This window comes from Polypterus senegalus, chromosome 12 (assembly GCF_016835505.1).
Source record: "Polypterus senegalus isolate Bchr_013 chromosome 12, ASM1683550v1, whole genome shotgun sequence".
Lineage (NCBI taxonomy): Eukaryota > Metazoa > Chordata > Cladistia > Polypteriformes > Polypteridae > Polypterus > Polypterus senegalus.
In genome coordinates, this window is record NC_053165.1 from 108083774 (window position 1) to 108106260 (window position 22487).

Genomic DNA, 22487 nt, shown 5'->3' on the forward strand with positions numbered 1-22487 from the left:
ATAATTGATAAGGAGGAGTTTCCCACAATAAAAGTCTCTTTTGTGCCTTTGAACTCGTGTCCGTTCCTGCTTGTGTTGGGCAGGGGGAGCTGGAGCTGGAGCTGGAGTGCTCCCTGGTGTCCACACTATGTGTGGCCATCATTGTTGTGATTGCTCAGGTAGCACAAAATAACAAAAGGGTGAGGCCTCCAAAATAGCCCACAAAACAAATCTCACACCAAGGCAAGCCTGACCCCAGGAAAACAGGCCTTAAGGCCTGACTAGTCCTCAGAAGAGAGGTCAGGCTTTTAAGTTAAAAAAAATAGGAAAAAGAGTCTCAAACTCCCACCAAGAGGAGAACTGTGAAATCTCTGGCTGGAACAAAGACAATGCCATAAATAACCTTTATAAAAGAGGAAGTTTGTTAACAGTACATCAAAAGGCACTCCAAAGTAAACAATATTCCAAAAGAACTGTCCATAAGAGAATCTAACATTTAGAGCAAAAAGGTCAAAAGCTAACAAACTTTAAAAAAGAGCAAAAAAGAGAAAAGCATTTAAAATCACCACCAAACACCAGAGCACATTCAAATGAACTGCACTGGGCTTCAAATCCCAGCGACCTTATAGAACTGGGGGCGGTCCGTTCATTGTGATGGACAGGTGGCCCCACCCACAAAATACAGGGAAGATGAGAGAATCATAACACACACAGAGACATTAAACAATAAGCAAACAGAATTAAATAACAGGTAATGCCGAATTAAACAGATAATATGCACATGAACACAGCAATGTTATAAAAAGAAACACTTCAAATATGAGCCAGGAGAGGAATCCTGGCTTGAACGTAACAATTATAAACTATCTGTTTTAATAACATATTTGGAAAGAAATGGAAAAACAAAAAGAGAAGGACAGCCCGGGCACAGCCTGAAGAGGCAACGTGGGTCCCCCTTCCCATGGGCTTACCACCTATGGGAGGGGCCAAGGAGGTAGAGTGCAGTGTGAGTTGGGTGGTGGCCGAAGGTGGGCACCTTGGCGATCTGATCCTCGGCTACAGAAGCTGGCTCTTGGGACATGGAATGTCACCTCTCTGAAGGGGAAGGAGCCTGAGCTAGTGCGCGAGGTCAAGAGGTTTTGGGTAGATATAGTAACCAATGCTCTCTGCTCTGTCCATCACGAAGAAGAAGAACAAAAGCCAAACACGTGCAAGCCAACAGTATTCCTTAATAAATCCTTAGAAACTTGGATTTGAATGTAGAAACTACATGAGTGTTGCAAGTCCATTTTTTTACCATTTTATGTGTATATTACAACTAACCCCATTTAGCTCCGTCCAGGATGTTGGAACAAAACAATGCCAGATCACCAGACCACCAAATACACAAGTATACCATGAATCATGGATTTAATTTACAAAGCAGAATATTTAAGGATTAATGAATGAGTGTCACTTTGAATTTCCTGCTAAGAAAAGCAGTATTCTCAGTCTTGGACCCCCTTCTTTCATTATGTGAACTAGAAGAACACTATTTTCATCTCATGTGCAGTTCTCTATCTATCTATCTATCTATCTATCTATCTATCTATCTATCTATCTATCTATCTATCTATCTATCTTTAGATACTTTATTTATTAGATATACTGTATTAGTGAACCCGAAGGACTAAATGGTCATATTTCATTTGTGTTTTATCAGATTTGTCGTGATGTGGTCCTGTGACACCGTCTAGCTCTTTACTTACAATTTGAATTTATCCATTTAATACCGGAGCCATGTTGTTCAATATTATTTTTCTCTGATTTGCTACTATGTGCAGTAATGGAGAATGACTGCATCCTTGTCGAACAATAAACACCTCTGTGCCCGATGTAGTGCCAGTCTCCATTAGTGGCACACTTTAGAAGTCAGTTGGGAATAACTCCATTTCCACAGCTTTCTATGCTGCCCATGATATGTTAGAGAAAATTTTGTTATTATAAAAGCAAAGAAACGTCAATGAAGTTAGAATGTTATATTCTTTTGCAGCAATGGCCATTAGTGCCATTACTGAGGCAGCATCTGCGGATGTGCTTATAGAAATACAAAGCTATTGCTTCAATCACCTTGATCTACACAGGCAACAGAGAATTAAAAGATAGCCATAAAAAGATTAATAAGGAGATTCTTTTCTTCTGTTCTCAGCCATTCACTGAGGATAACCTTTCAATACCTGAATCAATTGATTCTTCTCTGTTCCAATGAAATCCACACTCATCACACAACAAGCATTAACAGCCACTCTGCCCTCCAAGAAGTAATGCTCGACATCAAGCTTCAATATTTTGCCACTGAAATGTTTTATGGCAGTCTGGGGGCAATGTTATACCCTTTTGCTACCTCTGCACCATGTCATTAATAGTAAGGTGTCACTCCTGCTCAAAACTGACATTGCTATCACTATTTCACCATTGAAGCAGAAAGAAAATTTCCAGTGGTTCCCCTCACTAATGGGCACAAATGGCAAATTATTTAAAAAGGTTTTCACAATAACATTGTCTGAAGTCATTCATTAGCACACCCTGACTAGCCACATTATTTTTACCTCAAGTAACCTTGGATAATCATCCTATGCTACAGTATATCCTCACCACTACACTTTTGTTTAAAAACATGCACGTTAGTATCCGTTTTCCCCTTTGCTACACAGCACCTCTTCTTTTTAACCCATGAAAACAGAGACTATTGAAAACACTCTCCAGTGCCATATACTTCTGAAAATGCCGGCTCTAGCTTGCATTGTGGATGTGTGAAAATGTAGAGTTTTGAAAACGCAGACTCTTCTTGCATTCTGATTGGGTCATGCTTATTATGTAACCCTTCCCTGATTGGATAGTGCTCATTAAAGTGCTTTATTCCTTGATTGGTCACTTTTCGGGGAAGAAAACAATATCTAACTTAGTGGACATAGAAGATCTGCTTTCCATGGCGCTTGTTGTGTTGCTTAACTGTATACATCTAAATTGCATTTTATACAGACTGAATGCTGCACACTTACTCAAAAGGGCAAATAATTTACAAGTCACTACAGTTTGTGATAAATTCTGGGTGCCAAGAAAATACAACACACCATTACACAACCAGAACCAGCCTGAACTGCTGACGCAAAGCAGGATGGATCTATGCTTTCATGTTGTAGATGCCAAATTGTGATGCTACCATTTGTATGTCGAAATTTGAAATTGAGACTCGTCAGACCAGGTAACATTTTTTCATTCTTGAATTGACCAATTGTGGTGAGCCCTTGTGAATTTTAGTCTCAGTTGCCTGTTCTTAGCTGACAAGAGTGGCACCCAGTGTGGTCTCCCTTTGCTGTAGCCCATCAGCTTCAAGGTTCGATGTGTTGTGCAATCAGAGATGCTCCTCTGAACATCTTGGCTGTAACAAGTAATTGTTTTGAGTTACCATTGCCTTTCTATCCGCTCAAACCAGTCTGGCCATTCTTCTCTGACCTCGGGCATCAACAGGGCATTTTTGCACTGAAAATTACCGCTAACAGGATACTTTCCCTTTTTCGGACCATTCTCTGTAAACCCCAGAGATGTTTGTGCATGAAATTCCCAGTAGATCAGCAGCTTCTGAAATATTCAGACAAGCCTGTCTGGCACCAACAACTGTGTGTAATAAATGTATAAGTTTAATATGTCACTGTGCTCTGTGCAAATATATTTTATAAATTTGTCTTTCTCTACTCATGTGCACAGTTGACACAGAGCCAGATTTAGCACACAGGAGTTCGCCATATAATAACTGCTAGGCAAGCATTTTAAGATAATATAAGTTAGGGGCAACTGCGAAATGGGCAGTCAGACTGATGACCATTGTATACTATTTCTGTGTGTCAAACTCAGCATGACATTAGATCCTCTCTTTGCCTTGTTTGGAATGGCATGATTCACCCAAATGGGGGCCTGCACATGGAGAAAGACTATAAAGCCTTGGAACATTGCCCGGCACACCTTTGAAGCCGACAGACGGATGGGAGATAATGTCATCTGATCCTGAAAATCCTTCCAACACAGCAACGAAAATGGCAAACTCTACACATCGGGCTCCCACTCCTGAAGTAAGTTCTTGCTATGGCTTCCTTCGTCTGTTTGGAGCGTAAGCCGTCATTAAAGAAAGCCAAGTTATTTCTCCTATGTGATTTCTTACCGCCTTATCACTAAGGGAGGAGTATCGCCTTTTAATATCATATCTATATAGATTCGGGTTAAGTAACACGTCACAATTACAAAAGAACTCATTCCAACAAGGGAGCTAATGCCCCCTGCTGGATACAATGTGCCATGTTCAAAGTCACTTCAATTCACTTTCTTCCCCATTCTGATGCTCTGTTTGAACTTCAACAGGTTGTCTTGACAATGTCTACATGCCTAAATGCATTGAGTTGCTGCCATGTGATTAGCTGATTAGATATTGTGTTAATAAGCAGTACCTAATAAAGTGACCGGTGAGTGTACTAGATGTTAACAATTTGTCTTCTGACTCTAACTCTATCACACTTCTTATCCTCACTGATAAAGCAGCTTTTGACCATTAAGTAAACCTTATCTCAGGATGTTTTATGAATATAATAGCAACACCATATTCTTCTCCCCTTGCTGTTATTTTGACAACTGCTAATAACTGTGCCCCATCTCCAAGGGGTTGCCCATTATTGCCCCATTTTTATACATCCCTTCACATTAAAGTCTTGCCATGATTTGTGTCCTCTAGGATACAGTATAACAAATCTTCTGGATTCACTACATGTCATTTTATACATCATTTTAGGAGAACCCCCATTAAATATTCCTACTATGATGAGTCTATTTAATCAATCTGAAACTTTATCTGCATTCTAAATCAATCGGTCCATGGCATTGCTCCATCCTCTGAATTCCCAGTGTAACTCTGCCAGCTTTCCTCTTCATATCCATGTTGCTCCCATTTTCCAATACCTAATGTACATACTGATGTATTATGTATCTCAAAACTTAATTGCATCTGCTAATAACCTGAGGTGAAGTTCACTCTGCTCTCACCAGTGGAACTAACGCCCTAACCCTCTCTTCAGGCTCACGTTGAAGCTCTCGGGATGAGCACATCATTGCTCTCTCATTCTTTTCATGATTCCCCCCTCTCATTAGTGGACTGGGGTCAAAGTTACGATCAGTGAAAGTGTGTGAGACAGAAAGACACTTCGGTTAAAGCATATCACACTTACACACTCCGGAATGGACCGTCGCTATATGAATATGCTGCCTGCACTCTGTTAGGATGTGACTTAAAAAATGCAAACATCTCCACATAGTGAAATGAGATTCCTTTTCTCATTTGTAGCCAATGTTATGCAGATTTGACAAAAGACAGAATGTTGGGAGAGATTCATTAATCAGTGATAATGTTTTTCATGTGTGGTATTTATTTTAAATTAAATTCAATTATTGGGACCTAAAATCTAACTTTCACCTCCCTCACACCATCTTCTTTTTTTTAAATGAAAGCTCTATTTTGTCATAATTCATTTGAGCCGCTCAAGTTGCTTAATCATGCACAGCGTTTGTTCTGTGTCTTTACTTTGAATTACAATAATGTTATTTTATAGGTGCTCCCATTTTATATATCGCTTTGCATGGTGATGGAAATGTTCTTGCTGGCAACTGGTTGTTATGTCACATGATCGACGTGGATGTTAGCATCAATACCTATAAAAGATGGTGGCCTACTAGTTTCTGTGCCCAAACCAGGCTTCTGAATTTCCAGGAGAAGGCTATCAGGTTTCCAACTTTAGCTTTGGTTTTTCAACTGCATCTCCCATTACTACTGTGGTCTTTTTTGTACCTTTCTGTCCTCTTTGTATTTCAACTTCATGCTTGACTTTTGACTACTCGAATGCATTTTTCCTTATCCCTCTCTGTCCTCTTTCTTTTCATTTCCCAGTCCATAATTCTTCTCAGCCATTTTGGTGTCTGGTTCTGTATTATGTGCACAATGCAGTCAGACTTACACTGAAAGCTGCCCTCTCACACCTCCTTCAATACTGTATGCCCTTTAACAGCACGCTCAGAACAATAGCGATCTTTTAAAACACATTAACAACTCCATCCACCCACCCATTTGCCAAATCACATTTACTTCTTATGTGTTATGAATAATTTCATGTTTTTGTGGCTGAGGGATGAAGCTGTGGACAGAAGATGGAAATGAAATTGTTTATGACAGATGAAGACTCATCACCATTTAGGGCATTCTGAACACCATCTTATCCTTAACATTCGTTTCATATAAATGACCTGAACATGCAATCCATTTATTCTTGTTTCTGTTTTTAAAGCAACAAGGAAGACTGACAGTGACAGACACTTCCAGATGCTGTTGCCAGAGATGTTTTTTTTCCAGGTGCCGTGTTTCTCCTAACACAATCCAAAGAAATACAGCACACGCCAGACTAAACTGGTGACTTTGTGTTGGCAGGCATGGCGGAGTGTGGGTGTGTGAGTAAGCATGTCCTGCAGTGGACTGGCACCTCAGCTTGGGCTGCCTCTTACCTTGCTTGCGGACTGCCAAGATCAGCTCTGGCACGATGGTTGGTCATGCAAGTTAGAATCTCACTGTGATGTTAATATTACAGTTCTACCACTACTTCTACATTCAGAGCTGTCCTCTTGGATTCTTAAACTTAATTATGCAATCAGTACAGTCCTCTAGCTCCCTGAAACTTCCTTAAACACTCCAACACTGTCCTTCTACCTATTATAGTCACTATTTTATTCCAATCTGCCCTCTCACTCCTCTTTATATACCCTTTTGCATTCACAGCTCTACTTTCACACTCTTCAGTTCCATAATTAAACACTCTCCTCTTGCCAGCTACCACATGTAAACCTGTAATCTCACAACTCCTCATACATCCCTCTTTAACATTTAAATCCGTAATCTCACACCTCCTTATACCTCACCCTTTGAATGGTAAACCTGTAATCTCACATTTCCTTATACAATCAGTCTTCAACATTTAAACCTGCAATATCACACTTCCTTATACACTCACTTTTTATCTCACACCTCTTTGGACACTCTTTTACATTTGACCTTCACTCTTACAGAACGTTTTCCATTCAATGCTATTCTCTTGAACCCTTTGAGCTCCCTGTGCCATGTAAGCTGTCTTCTTGCCCCCACATATTGACCTTTTAATGTTCCTCTTGCTCAATTTTAACCCCCCCCCCATTCCTGTCCCATTTCATTCATTTATTCCCAACTATGTAAATTGTCTCACTTCTGGTAAACAATTCACCAAAATATGTGTTGCTTCTTTAAACCTCTTATTTTCACTATGCCCGCTTTCAGATCGTATGCAGACTTTATCTTAACTCTCATCAGTAGAGCCACACAAATTGGGATAAATATCAGACATTTTTCACCAAGTTTGCTCTCAAAGGACCACTGGAACATTCCTGCATATCCTTCAGGTTCTTTGATTTTAACACAATGTGTGCCAGTTTCTGTGTACACTTGTGAGTCTCTGGATTCTTTCATACCCTCATATTTTATGTCGTTTTGACATCTCTTGTCTATTTGCTTCATCATACCGGGAACACAATGAGCTTCTAATGCCTTCCAAGTGGAAAGACCCCAGAGCACAGACACTCCATCACTGGCAAATCTTTTTTTGTAACTCAATCTGTCTGGAGGTCTCTGCGGCCAGGACAAGCAACTCCATTTATACTCTCAGAAAGCTTCAGAGAAAGGCAGACCACTTGATGTCATGTCTTTTCAATCGGTGGCTTAGTGAAAAAAGACTTGAACAGGAAAAGAAAATTCTTTTAAGTCTTCAATAATTCAGATTTGTCTTCTAATTTATGTTTCATTGTTTTTTTATAGTCTTCTTCTGGTGCTTACTCCTACCCTCTTTATGTGTGTAGTAAGTCTCTATAAATAAAAAATTGAATATATTAACAAACTTGGGGTCTGAGAATAAAAAATTGGAATGGGGGCAACCGTCCAGTAGCATCAGTCCACTGTGAGTGGACCTGCCCTCGCCTGGTGCACATTGTATTGTCTAGAGACACTCCCTGGCATGTCACGACCAACTGCTGACTGGCAAAACACTACCATAGCATAACAGTCAACGTAGCTCGGAGGTACATGACATTAACCTGACCTGCACTGCATGTGGCCTCTACGACAGACGAACATAAATGACGCCATTTTTTCCGTGTCGTCGCGTCCGAGTTGGTGGGCGTGGCCCTGCGAGTTGTCGTCGTATCCAATAGTCTTGGAGTTGGTGGGCGTGGCTCCTTCATGTGTGCGCCATAGGTGTCTCACTTGGCGGCTTAGTGAATCCACGCCCCTTCCGGCGTGCTTTTCATGGTTGTCTTGCCTTAGTGAATTATATATATAGATTGGGCCATCATAGCTGGTAGACAAGTCCAGTGGAGCAGCAAGATCTGCTTATATTTTATTTTTCTGTTGTTAATTTGCAGTTTTCATTCCTTCTTTTTTTGTTTGATTTCAGGCTGTACAATTGAATATGCCTCTTACTATTCCCTTGTTTTGTTCCAGTTTGGGGTGCAGGTGGCATTGCTCCAATCTTAATGTTACAGTGCCTATGACAAGAATTCACCTCTTGGAAGTTTTCACATCCATCCATCCATTTTCCAACCTGCTGAATCCAAACACAGGGTCATGGGGGTCTGCTGGAGCCAATCCCAGCCAACACAGGGCACAAGGCAGGAACCAATCCCGGGCAGGGTGCCAACCCACCACAGAAGTTTTCACATTTTATTGTTATATAACATTAAATTACAATGGCTTTTTTGACACTGATCAACAGAAAACGTTTCTTAACGTCAAGGTGTAAGCAGATCTCTGCAAAAATGGTCCAAATTAATTACAAATATAAAATGCAAAATAATTGATCACATAAGTATTTCCCACTTTAATATGACACCCCTAAATCCTCACTGGTGCAGCTAATTGGTTTTACTTCAATGGAGATCACCTATCTGGAGCTTTACATTAATTGTTTTTTTAATGTTCAGCATCTGAAAGCATCAGAAAGGTCCAACTTATAGTGAGTCACACAATGAAGACACAAGAACATTCAGAGCAACTCTGCAAAAAGGTGAGTGAAAAACATGAGTTAGGGGATGGAGACAAGAAAATCTCCAAGTCGCTGAAGAAATAGGAAGTGTATGGGACAGCTGGAAATCTGCATAGAGTAGGCCATCCTCAAGCACTGATTGATTGTGTAAGAAGAAGATTAGTAAAGGAAGCCACCAAGAGTAACTCTGAAGGAGTTACAAGCTAGAGAGGAACAGATTGGGGAGACTGTGAAGACAACAGTTGACCGGCTGCTTTACTGGCTATAGCTTTATAGGTGTGTGACAATGAGAAGGTCACAACATCTCGAATAGAGTTTGGTAGAAGGCACATGAGAGATTTCCAAAGTTAGCTGGAAGAAGGCTCCATGGTCTGATGAGACCAGAATCGAGTGTTTTGTCCAACAGACTACTGTAAACACCAAGTTTGGTGTAAGTGAGACACTGTACCTGATCAAAAGCACACTATCGCCACAAGGAAGCATGCCAATGGAAGCATCATACTTTGGCGATGCTTGTCTGCAAAAGGCCCTGAAAGGCTTGTAAAGGTTAACTGCATACTTAAAAGCAACAATGCATGTCTTAAAAGCAACAATGGACTTGTCCTGGAGCAGTCTTAGAGTCAGAACAGATCTCAATGTAACTGTCAATTTGTGGCTGGACTTTACAAAGAACAACTGGGGAAAAATGACAGTGTCCAGATGTGCAAAATCGATAGACAGTGAAAGAGACCTGTGCATACAGACTCAAGGCTGTCATGGCTGCCAATGGTGCATCTACTAAATATTGATCTGAAGAGGGTGAATCAATTCTTTAATATTTGTAATTCATTTTAATTGTAATTAATTGTAGCTAATGCAAGAGTGAAAGGTAAGGTCTATAAAAAGGTAGTGAGACCAGCTATGTTGTATGGTTTGGAGATGGTGGCAATGAAAAAAATAGAGGAGGCAGAGCTGGGAATGGCAGAGTTGAAGATGTTATGACTTTCACTCTGAGTCAAGAGGGCCGACAGGATTAGAAATGAGTGCATTGGAGGGACAACACAGGTAGGACAGTTTGGTGACCAAGTGAGAGAACCTAGATTGAGATGGTTGTGGCATGTGCAGAGGAGAGATGACGGGGACATCAGGAAAAGAATGTTGAGGATGGAACCTTCAGACAAAGAGAAGAGAAAGGCCAAAGAGGAGGTTTATGGATGTGGTGAGGGTGAAAATGATGTAAAAGACAGATGAGCCACTGGGCCGACCCCTAAATGGGAGCATTCAAAAGAAAAAGAAGAAAATTTGTAATTAATTTAGACTAATTTGCAAAAGATCTGCTGACACTGTGATATTAAAGAGACTGGTGTTGATCAAGTAAATTAAATTAAATAAAGCTAAATTACATCGACTATGATTCAACGTTGTATAATAACAAAATGTTAAAACTTCCAAAAGGTGAATACTTTTTATAGGCCCAGTATGTATATAATAAACTTCTATAGAAATGAAAAACAAATATTGCCTTGAAGTAATAATATGCTATAGCTGTAAATAATAATAATAATAATAATAATAATAATAACACTGATTGATGAATACAGTAAACCTTATTAAAAACTGACAAGCAGCTAATCTCACTCACACGTACACTGTCGCTGCATCCTTCCACCTCTTTGTCCTTTCCTTTCGTCTCCTCAGGTGGTTGCAGACTTAAATATGTGGCTTCCCACTTCTGGTCTCCAGATTCTCAGACTTGGCAAGGGACATGAATTGGGTCATCTATTTTTTAGTATAGGAATGTTTTCCCCTCTGTTGAGTTTTGGCCCGAGTCGACTGCTCAATTTACTTTTTTTAGGATTTCTCTCATCCTGCCATACGCCAGGCTGTTGTCTCTTACTCAATGCACATGGGAAGCCTTTTGCTTTCAGACAGAAGCCAGATTGAATACTTCAGCTTTAGTTATTGTTCACCCTGCAACTCATCCTTTCTTCATTATTGAAAACAGTTTGTCCAATAGCCCAGCAGCATGCAGAAATGATTCATATTAGCTACACTTTAAAAAGTCTCACTGCACCCATTCCAAGATGAAGAAAGCGCACACTGCCAAAAGCCACAGCCATGAATCAGACTAGGAACAGATTGGGAAGGCGGTCTGATCTTGAGAAAGACCTGCACCAGCAAGGACTGTCAGGCTCCCCACTGCTGCTCAGAGTGGAAATAAGAAGAAAGCAGTGACTGGCAGTGATTCATCCTCACACAAGGGATACAAACTGATTTGTTCATCCAGGTCATTGGGTTAACCACCATGCTGCTGTTGTGACTCACACAAGTTCAACACAGTCTACTTCACACTGCCACTCTACTGGCTTTACTGCCCTTTCCTAAACTAACATGACCCAAGTCCTGTCCACGTTATTCAGTCATTAACCCTGCCTGCTGGTGATAAAGAAGTCTTTAAGACCTGTCACAGAGTTTGGTTTTCTCTTTTCAAACAGCACTGGGCCTGAGGTAAGAATGGACCCTTGATGGAGGGCTAGTCCAATGGTGGACACGTGACACTCACACACTTACTCATGAGGAACTACTTTAGAGTCAGCAGCTACTCTAACTACATGTCTTTCAGGAAACTGGTAAACAGCAAGAGAATATCAGAAACACAAACCTAGCTGGGATGTTGTGTTAAACCATCAGGATGAAGGACAGTGAGCTTAATGGCAATACCATTATTTTCCTTGCAGCCAAAAATGTTCAATGCCAGAATAAATTGGTGAAAAGAAGTGATGAGTACTGCCAACTCACAGCCATTCATCCATCCATCCATCCATTATCTAACCCACTATATCCTAACTAAAGGGTCACAGGGGTCTGCTAGAGCCAATCCCAGCCAACACAGGGCGTAAGGCAGGAAATAAACCTTAGGCAGGGCGCCAGCCCAGCACAGTCACGACCATTCATACAGATGAAAATTAGAACCTGATTTGTTTTTGACAAAGTACACATCTATTCTGGAGATTTGTCTACATTTTTCTTTATTAAGCTTCCTGAAAGGGCTGAAATATTTTTTGAAGTAACCACAATGATATCACCCAGAATTACCTTGGGGTGAGAGATGTGTAGTATCATCAGCATCATTGGTTGTTTTCTGGTGTATAAGACCTCAGCTTCTGACAATTAGACTTCAATATTTTATGAGTGTATTAATTAGTTTGGGCTAGAATCCTGGCTAACAAACTGCCCTCGTACTCTGACAAGTGCATGTCTCATTTGCCAGTCCTTTCACTTAAATATCATTATTGTCTACTTTGAGTCAATACAGAGACAAGATGTTCCACACTGCAACCTGGATGGGTCACCTCAAATTGGGACCTGAGTAGTACCGTGCAGTGGGCGATGCCTCAATACCACACCAGTTCTGATCCCCAACAGGCCTGACCACCTTTGGTTGTCCAATGGTTTTGACTTTTCCAGGCATGAAGCTCCTGAGAGCTTTCCCCCATCCCCTTCATAATACAAGCAGCCTTCCTATGGGTAGCTGCAGCAGAGCTACTCCTGTAGAGGCCAGAAAGGAGTCCTGTTTGCCGTTTCGGAGCTGCGTGAAGTTTTTTGACTGTGACTGGAGTGCCAATCCTGCCACTAACCCCCAAGATTTCCCTGCAAATTGGAGGGCTGTTTGCAAGGCTGGATGCAGTTTAACGTCACACTGAGGACCTTCATCAGGGGTGTGTTCTTGTCCTACTCTGTTTAGTGCTTGCATGGATTGGGTGTTGGGCAAGGTCAAGGGGTCCAGCAGCTGTGGGGCATCTGTTGGTGAAGAAAGATTCACTGATCTTGACTTTGCTGACGATGCTGTGATCTTTGCGGAGTCAAAGCAGGCTCTGATCAGGGCTCTCCAAGAAGCTGATTGAGGAGTTTGAGTGTCTGGGCATGTGAGTGTTCTGGATAAAAACCAAGATCCATGCCTTTAATGACCTCTTGGGCACAGCCATCAGCGGTATGTCTGTCTGCAGAGAGATTGTTGACCTCATTGAGAGGTTTACTTACCTCAGTAGTGACATTCATGTATCTGGTGACTCTTCCTATGAAATCTGTAGACGGATTGGTAGAGCAAGAGGATGAAAGTTTAAGTCTTTAGAGTCCTCGTGCTTCCTGTTTTGCTATATGGTTGTGAGACCTGGACATTATCCAGTGACCTGAGATGAAGACTGGACTCCTTTGGTGCTGTGTCTCTTCGGAGAATCCTTGGGTACCGCTGCTTTGACTTTGTGTTGAATGAGCGGTTGCTCATGGAGTCCCGAATGAGGCACATTACCTGCATTGTGAGGGAGCGTCAGTTACAGCACTACGGCCATGTGGCGCAATTCCCCCGAGGATTATCTGGCTCGCAGGATCCTCATTGTTGAAGACCTGAGTGGCTGTATCAGGCCAAGGGGACACCCATGTAACACCAGGCTGCAGTTGATAAATGGTTATTTCTGGTGGGGGGGACTGGAGAATGTGTTTGCCTGGGGGGTTGGATGCTGCAATCAGCATACTGAGCTGTTTCGTCGTGTGGTGGTTGCAGCAACGTGCTGTACTAATGCATGCTCCCCAACCTAACCTGACATAAACTGAGTCAGTATAGGAAGAGCATGACATGGAGAACAAAGGAACTTTGGAAATAGAAGAATCAGAACCATAAACTATGAAGTTTATAAGATTTGAGTCTTGAGTGTACTGCCACACAAAAGTAACTGACTGATAGAATGACAAGACTGAAACAAGAAATGGACAAGACAAAATCAGAATTGAAGGGGCTAGCAAGGGCTGTTAGCAAACCCAAAGAGAATCTAAAAACTAATACCAAGTCACATACAAAACCAAAAAACCAAAAATGAGACGATGGGCAATAATTCCTGCTCCTTTCAATTTTCCACACACACAAACTACCACCATAAATGTTTTTATCGTTGTGAATCCAATCTTAGACTACCAGGAAAGGTGTGATGTTAACCTCCACAATATCATGAACGTGATGCCATGTGCAGAAACATCTGGTTTTCACATGATAATAAAAGAAGCTGGCAACAAACACAAATCCCGACCAAAGGTCAGTGTCCACTGACAAAAATAAGTAAGAAAATGTAAGTATGGCATAACACTCAGGTATGTTCATAAGCTTGATTGACTGGATTAAGAATTGGTGTATTTTTTCATTTTCTAGTCACTTCATCAAAGAGTTTGTTATCGTGATTTTGTACATTGTTATAGCAATGGGTCATTTTAAAAAATTATGATAATAAAATATAATTACGTGTATTAGTACTGTATAAAAATATATTTTAATACCATTTTACAATATCATGTGGCTGAAATTGCTTTTATAAACAATAGGTTCTTACTTAAGTGATGAGAAGATTCCTGTGCTCTAGAGTTTAAACTTCTTAAACATATAATTTTTCAAAGTATCTGATGGAAATTTAGAATTTGTGTTGAAGTCTCAAGCTAAAATTGTTGACTGCGTCTGAACATGATAGATAGCAGACCATTCTGGAGCTTCTAAATTTTGATGTCAGAGAAATATTGAATCATTATAATCTTTAGACAGTGCAGCAATGAGGTTGTTTTTAACGTAACAGAAATACTGATCACGCATTTAGTCACTGTAGCATACAATGTCACTGAGTCATCTTTCATACCTTTCAACATAATTTAAGTTGCTTTCATTTTTAACTTTTATGGACATGTCACTTATGCATTTTGATTTACAGAGCAGGAAAAGTGAGCTACTGTGACTGAAGTTTACGTGAGATGGCGTGCAGCTACAGAGACGACTGCACAATGGGGCAGAAGTGGAAAAATGACTGTTCGTATACAGTGAGACCTACCACTGCATTCTGGTACAGTAAGAGATGCTGATGAATAAATAAGTAATATCATCACCACTATATTGAATAAATAAAGAACAACCTTATTAGTGAACTAACTAACTAAATAAATAAATACACATCTAATATCATACCAACTTTATATGGTAATACTCAGTCATGCCTCCCTGCCTACATTTGACTCTGCCTCATCCCATGTCCTCCGAAAAGTTGTACTTTAGTGTGCACAACTATAGGTGTTTCACTGTTTTGGCATCAGGAGTGGTGGTCAAACGAGTAAAAGAAAAAAAATATTATTTAAATATTTTAAAAATATACATTTGGAAGTAACTGCTGTCAACATAAAACTGAAACAGTAAACTAATTTGCAGTTAAGGAGGCACAGAATGTTAAAACAGAGGAGTTCACAAATTCATCAATGCTTCTCAATGGGACATTTTGTAATTTCAGAAGTACGTACAACATGCTGTATTTACGATATTTCAATGAAAACTGAACTGTCCTGACTCATTTTGTTTAAGAACAAGAGCACCAAGTGTCAACAAAATCAGTTCACTGGGAGCAAGACAGACAAACTGACACAGCAACCACAGTAGGTGCTTTTTGCATTATAGATAGATTGTTTTTTTACAAAAGCTCTTTAAATAAATAAATACATAATTATATGAATAACTAGAAAGAAAAATTAAAAAATAAGAAACCTTCTGACTTGGTAGTCACAGTGAAGCGTTTTACAGGCTTATTGCTGTTGGTGTAAACACACCTAAGAAATGGTGGCATGCCATAATGTAAAATATTTTTAGGTTATTCAATATAACTTTAAATTCTCAAAACTATTGAATAAATAATTTCTCTATAATGAAAAGCCCCAAAATGGGAGAAAAAGCTAGAGGACAGGTAGAACCAACCCAGAAAACAATTGAAAGTGTAACCACAAAACAAGACATTTGTCAGAAGCAAAACAGGAAAAAAACATTAGATGCAAGATAAGCACAGAACTCAAAGGGCTACAGTAGTGTCTTCAGAGAGGCTCTTGACCCATCCTAAGGGTCCATTTACCACGTGGTGCCTTGTTTGTCCAAATCTGAAGGGCACAGATGGATTTTTCTTTTTTAAATGGCTTGATGATTTCAGGGGTGTTACAAAAGTTTTCTTAGCCAGGCTGGACTAATCAATACTAAATTCATGAAAAACATGAAACCACAATCAAAAGCAGAATACCTGAGTCCTGAAACAAACAGGAAATCAAAAAAGAAACCCTGCACACAAGTGAAATTGCTCAAGACGCTGATCTTCGTGCATTGATGAGTCAAACAGGTACTGAACACACAGCTCACACTATTTAAAGACCAGGATCTCATGACATCACACATACAGGTGTGCTCTACTTCTTTTACCCTTTCTTGTACAGCACTTTGGTTCAATTTTGGATGTTGTAAATGTGCTTTAAAAATAAAGTATGACTTGACTTGATGTTAAACTAGGTGAGGGGATTGTGAAGGATGAAACATAATGGAAGTGAATGTAAAGCATTACATATAGGAAATAGAAATGTTAGATGTCAATACACGATAAGAGATTTGACACTTGAAGGTAAACCCTATGAAAAGGACCTAGGAGTCCTAGTGGACTTGTTACTGTCTACATCCAGACAATGCACAGAAGCAATCAATAAGGCTAACTGGATATTCGGTTATATAGCATAATGTACGTAATCAAGAGAGGTTAAGTCTAAGCATTCTAATGCACTAGTGAAACCTCACCTGGAGTGTTGTGTGCAGCTTTGTTCTCCATATTACAAAAAGATGTATCAGTTGTCACGTGTGTGTGCTTAGGGGACAGATTAAGGGCTCTGGTAAAGGCAAAACCTGCTACTCCTGGGGTTGGCACTGTGTAATAATGTATCTCTTCTTCCTCACTCTGTAGACAGGAAGCTTGATGGCTTTACTACCACTTATATCTCTTCCAGTGTCCATCCACCTTGACCTGTTTCTTCAAAGTCGAGAAAATCCACCATCTTAGATCAGTTCTGTCCTGAACTCATGTCTGAAAAGATTATTCCACAATTGTTGTGTGTTTTCATTCCATCAGTAATACAGGATTATAAGGGTGGTATCCCAACACTTTGTAAGACTGTTGAGTAGAATGGCCTGTTCTTGTATGAATTACTCTAATGTTCAAATACAGAGCCTGAAAAGCCACTAAGATGTGATGGATTATACCAATGCACTTCTCTGAATACAGAAGAACATCTGAAAAAATGAACATCATGCAAAAACCATTAACTGTCAATCACTAATCATGGAGAAAGAACAAATTATGACATGTACAACCAGTAGGTCTTTGGTAATGGAGGAACACCAAAAGCAGAAAATAGTTTAGATAAGCTTGAGACACTGAATGACCACAAAACCAGAAGAGTGTCAGAAGGTGAACCAGAAACCATACCACATGCACTTCAAAACAAGTCATCCACCAGAAGCTAAGCATGTTCAGGCCAGGCCAGTACTTAGATGGGAGACCATTTAGAAAAAGTTTAGGTTGCTGCTGGAAGAGATGTTGGTGAAGCCAGCAGGGAGTGCTTATCCTGTGATCTGAATGTGAATCCCAATGCCCCAGTGCATTGATGAGGACACTGTGCTGTAAAAATGGCCCTGTCCTTTGGATGAGACATAAAATTGAGGTCTTGACTCTCTAAAGATCCCTGGGCATATTTCATAAAAAGTGAGGGTTTATCCCAATATCCAGGCTAAATTGTCCTCCATTGCCTAGTCATTATGCCCTCCCTAATCATCCCCTATCTCTAATTGGCTAACCCCTCACCCCTTCACCCCTTCACCACCTAATGAGTGGGGAACATACTGGTGCAAGATGGCTGCAATTGCATCGTCCAGGTGAATGCTACCCATTAGTGGTGGTTGAAGTGGTTTCCCTCTCACTATGTAAAGCACTCTGAGGAGTGAGAAAAGTCAGTCAGTCAGTCATCGTCCAACCCGCTGTATCCTAACACAGGGTCATGGGGGTCTGCTAGAGCCAATCCCAGCCAACACAGGGCGCAAGGCAGGAACAAATCCCCAGGCAGGGTGCCAGCCCACTGCAGTGGAGTGAGAAAAGTGCTATATAAATGTAAATAATTATTATTAGAAGAATTTTAGAAAAAACCCAAAACTGGAGGAGGTGCAGAGATGGGCTTCAGAGTGAAGTTTTATTTATTAAGAGGGTCAGTTCACTAAATGGATAATAACATTTTTGATTATTTACCACCTATAATACCTCTATACTGTTTTGCAAAAAGACATTGTCAAGGGCTTGTTTTGGTCTTAATAACTTTTACAATGCATCAATAAAGCAGTTACTTATCACTATATAATGTGAAATACTAAAATAACTTCACTTTGAGGATTAAGTGGGTGATAATATGTCTCACAATATAGTATACTTCATTATATGATTTATGAGTCCCTAACAAATGCTTATTAAGACCAAATGAAGTTCTCATGTTCACAGTTATTTTTCCAGAGTATCAAATACTCTTTATATGCCACACTCCACAGAGATGAATAGCCATTTGATGGATGCTTTGTATGTGTTGAAGAAGCCATTGTTAAGATCTTATTACATAAAAGTATATGACTAATAGATTTTAGGCATTACCTAATATAAAGATTACATAAAAGTATGTGACTAATAGATTTTAGGCATTACCTAATCTAAAGTGTTACCAATAGTTAGTGCAAGTATCCTTGGGGCAGGATGGGAATTCTGGTTACTTAAGAAGACAAGCAAAAGACTTATACCTAAAGATTTTAAACAACCAATGAGAAAGGCCAAGGATGAACTCTTGCTCAATTCAATGCGACATGCAGCTGGTCACTGTTGCACAACAGAGTATGCTGTAAGACCAAATCATGGGACACAGAACCATTCGAGGAACTCCAGAGGCAGAAAAGCTGAAGAATCTTCAATGGGGAAGAAACTCGGGGACAATATGTCATGACTGATTGCATGCTGGAAATGGTGGCATACGACAGACAGAGGAAGGGAGTAACAGAAATGAAGTCCAAACTAGGTGAATAGAGAATCCTACAAGTTCTAGCATGAGTAGGCTACCCAGTTAGTGATGAGTTTATTCTAAAAGGTTATGCTGGTAAACATGAGTGCTTCAGATAGAGAAAGAGGTAATGGAGGAATGGATGGCAGGTAGCCAGAAGAACCATCTGCTGTCTGACCCCTTAACTGATTAGGGAATCAGTGGTGCACCTGGTTAAGAAGACCCAATTGGTGTCCCAGACCATGGAAGTGATTCCAGGATGTAACCCAGGCCTTGGTTTTATAGGCCACACAATATCATTGCTCTGGAGAGATGGGAGTCGGTAGATGAGTGGAGTCAAAGGCACAGAAAGAATGGAGAGATTAGAAAAAGGAGATAAGCTGAGTGTCGATGGTCTTTTGGAAAGAGTTTAGTGGGCCAAGCTTTCTGGGAAACTTCTCCAGGGGAGCAACAGTATTTTCTTTGATTTAATTTTCAAATTGTTTATAAACCACATTCATTTCTCCTTGTTTAATTTAAAATCCACTATTTTTTGTCCTGGCTTAGGGTGCATTTAGAGTAGCATCAAAATGTGTTTATTTATTTATTGTTTCATTTTTTTTGCAGCTTATTCTCAATGCTTATTACGGCACATAATCAAAAGAGGAACCGCAGATACAGAGAAGCTGAAGATAAGAAGGGATATGAAATGTTAGTATCAGGGTGAGAAGATATGAATAAGAAGTAAGGATTGTAAGTCCCAGAATTGCTTTCTATATATGTTAACAGATGTTTCTATTTTTCTATACTTTGAGCTCTGGACAGGCAAAGTAACTTCCTTAGATGGCCAGTGAGCCATCACCATTGAACCTCCAGGCCAAATGCTTCATTCACTAACTAGTCCAATGGTTCTCAATCTGTGAGGTGGGCCCCCTTAGGGGGGCGTGAAGACGTGAAAAAAAGAAAACAAGAATCGAAAATATGAAAAATACATCTATTGAAACCAAAACAAATGAACTTAAACTACATTCTGATACTAGAAAAATAAATATAGAGTTAGATAAATATCAATAAAAAGGTACATGCATCGAAATATGCATCTATGATATATCATTAATTAAAAAAGAACAACTTGGTATTAATGGGCTCCTTTCAAAAAAACGTTAGGGGGCGTGATTAAAACTGTTATGAAAACTCAGGTCGCAAATATTTAAAGGTTGAGAAATGCTGAACTAGTCCATGCTGTCTATTTGCCTTTCACCTGCCTCTCTTTAATGATCTATTGGAAAGAAGTGACATTTCAGAGCATATGTCTTGTGGTTCTGTGGTTTGGATCTTCAGTTAAGTTTCGACTTTTGAGATCTAATTTAGCAATGTCATGTGGGGGGTAGTGGTGCATGAAGCTTAGGCCAGAATCAGCCTACTTATAGAACTTGGATGTGGTCATCTATCCCTCACACTCAGAGCCTAAAATCATGACTTCCAGATGTTTTGACCTTTTCCAGAGTGTGGGCATAGAATACGCTACATATGACTAAACTATTAGTGATGGAGGAACGCATTTCCATTCAAAACCTCAGGCCTGATGCACATTCACACCCAGCACAGCCAGCCTAATACGTACACGTGCCATGTTGTCACCTAATAAACTGGTAACTTTCATACAGCGCCATCCACTGGATGACTTTTAACCACTAGCAGGACTCATATGAAGTCAAAGCAATGCTGGTTGGATGTACGCACATACACACACACACACGCACACACACACGCACACACAAACATCTGCAGCTCAGTGCATGAGACGATCACAGCTGAAAGTTTCCAGCAGCAGCTTGTAATTCATCCTTAACCACGGACCCAAAAGTGGCTTCTTTCCATTTTTTTTGTCTCCCTGACCTCATATCTGAAAGCAGGGGTGGAGCCAAGAAAACGGGGGTGGGGTGGGGTGGGGGGTTGCACAGTGGAGGAATGCCAGTGGCAACTTTTTTTGGACTGTCAGGAGAAATAATAAAGTAAAAGCTGCTTCATCTGGCTCACTTGCTCTTTTTCGTCACCGTGTTGAATTTCAGGAGCAAAAAACTGCCATGGAAATGAAGACAAAACATTAGAGAAGAAAAATCTTCCGGCTGCTGAAATACTGAGGAGCTCAAGGGAGTCCTGGCCGGCGGGCAGGAAAGCTTAAATTGACCCCCAAACCTTTACTGTGAAATCAAATTCCACATTTTTGCTCCTCTGTATTCCACCCCCCTAATGAACGGTATGGTGGTGTCTGTAACGGCACCAATTCTTGGCATTGCGCAGTATTTACCATAAAATGGCACTTAACCTTAAAGTAGAAAAGGAATTTTAGGGCAGAGCACAGTCAGACAGGCTCTAGTGGGTCAGTCTATACTGCTGAGGTGCAGTTTACTTAATTTTATTTCCATTTCTTCACTTTCTCACTCCACAGTTAGGAGACCGTATGGCATCCTAACTATGAAGTGGCCTCACTTTATGGGGTACAGACAAAACTAATAACTCATATAATAAGCAGGTTTGATTTAGTGAACATACTTCAGCTTGATTAGTAGTGGCCAGGCATACAGCATAAGAATTGGTCAACATTATTTGCAACTGATGTTAAACATATGTGAGGAAGCTGCACAGAAGAATAACAACCACAAAGCCAAAAGACAAAGTGAATGTCCTTACTGCTGAGGGACAGTTAGATATCATGTGTTACATAGTTTTTCTAGAGACTGAAGCCCTGTATGCCATGCTTGTCAAAATAGAATCTGCTGTATATTGAAGGTGAACCTCAAAGAAAAAAAAATGGGATGGTCCTCCTCTATGATTAGGTCAAGCTAAGATGGTGGCTGACTTGAATAAAGTCCTACTTAGGCTCTATCTTACTATACTGAGACATACTCTTTAATTTACCCTCCTATAAGTGGAGGGGAGGCATTTGTACATCCCCTAGGGTAACCTAAGGTGTCAGGGTCACCAAACGTAATCTAATTAAATGGTCTTCCATCCTTTGGCACTCTCAGGCTCTATTGCCCATCCATACCTTTAGAACATCCTATGGAGATATCATTAGATAAGGGGTTTTCATGGCTCACCTTTTGAATCAAGCAGGGGGACACAGTTAGCAGCCAACCTCCTTTACTCAAATACAGTGCCTACACTCCCTGAAGATCCCTCATTTCCTCTCTTTCTGTAAATTTTGGTGGCACATCATAGGTTAATCACCCTTTAGGATCACCTAACCCAAGCCATTAACTTGATGTGTATCTCCTTGGCACTATAAATTTACTCTCCAAATTCTTCCTACCAGCCATGGCACATTGACTCACACACCTAGATTATTGACATGTCTGATATTATGACACCACCCAATTGCATTTGCGCCACTTTTTAACGCCTCCCTGAGACAGCACTGTTCCATCATACTGAATTTCTCTGTCATGTTGCTACCTCTGCAACTCCTTTGCACAAATCTGTACCCCCCCGTATGTC

At 40.3% G+C, this 22487-nt stretch overlaps 1 protein-coding gene across 2 annotated transcripts in view; it reads right to left on the reverse strand.

Moving 5' to 3' along the window:
• The window catches only part of LOC120541500 (integrin alpha-11-like), a 70477-nt gene that overhangs the window by 42649 nt on the left and 5341 nt on the right, over window positions 1–22487 (reverse strand). The window lies entirely within an intron of this gene.